We start from the raw sequence: 4,601 nt of genomic DNA on the forward strand, positions 1-4,601 counted from the left end.
ATTTTGCAGCGTTTCAGAGAACAATTCTACTATTTTTGATTATTCTGAGGTAAAACCATTTCAATAATTAATTACTTTTGCATAGTTGAAACATTTTTTGAATTTTTTTAATAAAGATTTTTTTTGAAACGGAATTTTTTTCAATTTTTTTTAAAAAAGAAAGATTTTTAATTTGGAAATTTGTGCTACACATTTAGTGAGAGGAAGGCTCTTAGTGGACGAAAAACAGTCCCCTGATGAGCAGTAATGACTGCGAAACATGTCGGGACCATTGTTTGCCTACAAAATAGGTTTTAGTAGCCCACATAAAGATCTGTACTCTCTACTTCGATGCAGATAGCACATTTTAAAAAAATATATATATTTTTTTTCATAACAACTTTTTTCCTCATTTTTAAAAAATAATTTTTTTTTAAATTCTTTAACATTTTGTAATATCTACAAAGGAAGATTCCCATCGTGATTTAACGGAGGGCTAGTCTACCAACCAATTCAAAATCTCTGCACAACTCTTCAGGTAGCATTTTTTAATACAAATATTTTTAATAAAAATAAATATAAAGTCTAACAAGGAATGATTCCTTCCACTAGATAGTCCACTATTAGACTACATTCGAATTGCAAAATCTCAGCAAGACCACTTTCAGGTACGTTACAATTTGGGAATAACTCCCAAAAATGTTAAAGCTATTTTCCAGTCTCGCACCCGATCGATCTCGTGCCCTCTATCTTTATCACATTAACATAGTTTGAAATACAATAATAATTAAATTAATATAAAAATAACAATTTTAAATTGTTTGTATTTTAGTTTACATTTATTCGGCTTTTCCTCTCTCAATTATTTTATGGATAACTAATGTTGCTTACATATAAAGTATTTAGAATTATATAAGAAATTAACTCTTTCTGTTTTATTTTAAGGATGAATACCACCATCCTTTTCACTGAAGAAAATTTCTGTTTACCAGCAACCAAAATAATGTACAAAATGCTGCAATATATGCATCACCTGACTATAATAGAAGGAAATATCCCCAAGTATATTAAAAAATTATCCAAAACATTAATCAATTCGATTCGACCCATAGGAGTTACCCCGCAAATTAGTTCAAAATTGATAACAAATGCAAATAATTGGGTTCAAACTACTCAAACAATTCTTATAGACCATTACGTAACACATTTAAAAAGATTACTTAATAAATTAGAAAAAGATGTTAAGAAGGAGCGACCACAAGAGGCATTTGATATGGCAAAAAGGTGGTATAACAAAAACTTTAGACAAAATGCAAGATTCAAGATAATTGAAAAAACTCAGAACTACATTTTAAACTCAAATATTAACATTTCACCCACAGACACAAACGTCATTAACCCGCCGGAAACACAGGACATAGATTTGGATTTCCAATATGCAGCGCCAAGTCACAATAACAGTTTTACACCTTTACCACAATTCCCAACTTGTACCACACACCTCAATCTACTGACAACCCCAGTCCAGGCACAATCATGTGTCAACGCAACTGACAGTCCAATTATAAACACAACCAATGTTCGACACATACCAAATAAAACCTTACCCACTACCACGAATGACGAGACCAAATATATCATATTGCTACACCCCATACATTTTACAAAAAGAAAAAATGGCTCTTAGTCCCAACAAAGTCTATTCTAATTATAGGTGACTCCAATCTGTCCACTATTAAGAATTGTCCCAACCCTAATATTCAATTTGACAGTTTCCCCCGCACAAAATTCATCCACATTACCTCCGTTCTACATAAATTAAAATCCCATCCCATAATAAATACAAGAATATTTTCCATAGGCATTTTCAACCGTACACAAACATCTACCACTGCTATCAAACAACTACAAATCCTTTTAAAAATAGCCGCACATAAATTCCCCAGAACTAAAATCTTCATCACAGAAATTAATTTTAGCCAGAGACTTCCAGAAAAACAAATTCGGACAATTATCACCTTAAATGATTTTATTAGAAAAGAATGTTTCATCCCAAGCATATCAAATAAAGTTTTTACTGTTTCACACAATAATATAACCTGCACAGAAGACACTGCCACGGCCATCCTTCACAATTGGTTACAATATATTTAAATTAATTAACATACAACAATTTTTTTTCACCCTAACTGCACTTTAAAACCAACCACCATCCTTTTCTACCACCTTTTAGACACAATCTTTACAATAACAATATTACACACAAGTATAGAAATATACTACAGTATCCAATAGTTTAATAACAACCATTTTGTATTACGTCAATTAAGTAACATTAATATAGAAAGCATCCCCCAGGGAAAAAAACAAACGGGGAATAAAAGAGTATAAAAAAATATTTTTTTCTTATGAAAACATTAAAATATGTATTGATATGTATCTTACATTTTGTTTCCGCAAATATAAGTGCTTATTGATAATTTAGTAAAAGTGTGAATAAAAATAATTACTTTTCCTTAAATATTTTATTAAAAATTGTCTAATATTCTTAACTGTCATGTACTTGGACTTTCCTAATTATAAGTATTTCTAACTTAAATATTTTAATTTACAAAAATTTTTTTTAAAGGTTACCTTGATGTGGCTGTCATCACGAAATGAACAACAATACAATGAATCCCATTTATATCCGGACAAATACATTTATCCCAACCGTTAAAATAATTTTAAAGATGTTACAAAGTATGCACCAGTTATCTATTCTCGAAGCGGACACCCCTACACACATTGTACAATTATCAAAGTCACTAATAGACTCAATCAAACCAGCAGGTTTAACTACTACAACAACAAATAGATTAACAATCAATGCAAACAATTGGGTTTATAACACTAAAGTTTTATTAATTGAACATTATAAAACAAACCTGAAAACATTATTTAATAAATTACAAAAAATTATCGCTATAAATAGATGCGAGGAAGCTTTTTCAAAAGCTGTACAATGGCACAAAACAAAGCTCAAGAATAAATTCAGAACTAAAACAATCCAAAAAACAAAAGAATACATCTTTAATTTACAAAAAGACTTAACATTGAAAGGATTAAAAACGACTACTTCTACAAAACAACAACAGGACAATCGACAAATTGCAGGACCACTTCCCAAACATACAGACATCTCAACACCGATACCATTACACAGAAAACAGCAAATACCAACACAAACAGTGCCAAGTACTTCTAAGAATTTAATTATGGAACACATAATTTCACCCCCATCACCTACACCCACGTGTTCTAGCCATCTCGGTCTTTTAAAAGCCCCTATCCAATCACTTACCTGGTCCTACAGAGCTGGGAGCCCAGAGGTGGATAGACATAACCCCACGCAGTCATTCCAGACACACTCATCCTCACCGGACACAACACTCACCATGATACAAAAAGTAACTACAATGTCTATGACACAACATCTTCACACAAGTGACAAAAATAAAGATTGGTCATTTTTGCCACAAAAATCTATATTAATTATAGGAGATTCCAACCTCATGAAAATCAAACATTGTCCGGATCCAAACATACAATTCGACTGTTTTCCTGGAGCAAAGTTTTCTCACATCAGTACCGTTCTAAACAAATTACAACCCTTTCTAAAAATACAAAAAGTAACGTTATCAATTGGCATTAATAACCGCACACAAAAACCTTCCACCGCAATCAAACAACTCGAAGTTCTATTAAATACAACAAAACAAAAATTCCCTAAAGCAGAGATTTTTATAATTGAACTCAATTACAGTACAAGTCTCCCACAAGAACAGAAAAAAACTATCGCAGCCTTAAACCAATACATTAACCAGCATTCTTTCATCCCAGCAATTCCAAATAAATTTTTCCAAGTCCAGTTAGATAACATTCATTGGACGGACGAAATAGCTATACTAAATAATTGGTTAACACACTTACACGGCAACAAAACGAGCCTGCAAGAAGAACCACTTAATCTCAACAATACAATAGTTAACATATCAAACTCATTCAAACTTACCATGATACAAGAAAAGATTTTAAACAAAGGATTAACCTTTGTCCCAGTACAAAAGCCAGACAATACACAAATACAAATAGATCTTGAAAGATTTTACAGAAGAATTAAAATTCTCAGTTTTTTGAATATGCAACATCAGATGACAAACAACCCTTCCTACCCCAATCAGATTGGAACCCACCGGAACAGAAAATAGACCCAGAAATAAAAAGCTTTATCCAAAAAATCAATTCAGACATCACAAAAATCAAACAAGTAAAAGATAAACAAAACTTAATGAGAATGGAGCGACAAGCAATCATGCAGCTTAAATCTAACTTAGATATCATCATAAAGCCAGCGGACAAAGGAAATAATATTGTTATTATGGATTGACAACAGTATCTTTTTGAAGCTTATCGACAACTTAACAACACTGAGTATTACACTAAATTATCAACACCAATATACCATCAAACATATGACCAGATTACAGGCTTGTTAGTACAATTACACAGTTTACAGTATATTACTGAAAAACAAATGGACTATTTTACACAATTTCAACCTTTACCACGGATATTTTATC

General features: G+C 31.6%; 1 long non-coding RNA gene across 1 annotated transcript; it reads left to right on the top strand.

The window, feature by feature from the left end:
• Positions 1-1,318, top strand: LOC140418633 (uncharacterized). The gene is made up of 3 exons (XR_011945187.1): positions 1-49; positions 592-647; positions 925-1,318. It is a non-coding gene; the product is annotated as an uncharacterized lncRNA (long non-coding RNA).
• The last annotated feature ends 3,283 nt before the right edge of the window (positions 1,319-4,601 follow it).

Source organism: Scyliorhinus torazame, chromosome 5 (genome assembly GCF_047496885.1).
Source record: "Scyliorhinus torazame isolate Kashiwa2021f chromosome 5, sScyTor2.1, whole genome shotgun sequence".
Classification (NCBI taxonomy): domain Eukaryota; kingdom Metazoa; phylum Chordata; class Chondrichthyes; order Carcharhiniformes; family Scyliorhinidae; genus Scyliorhinus; species Scyliorhinus torazame.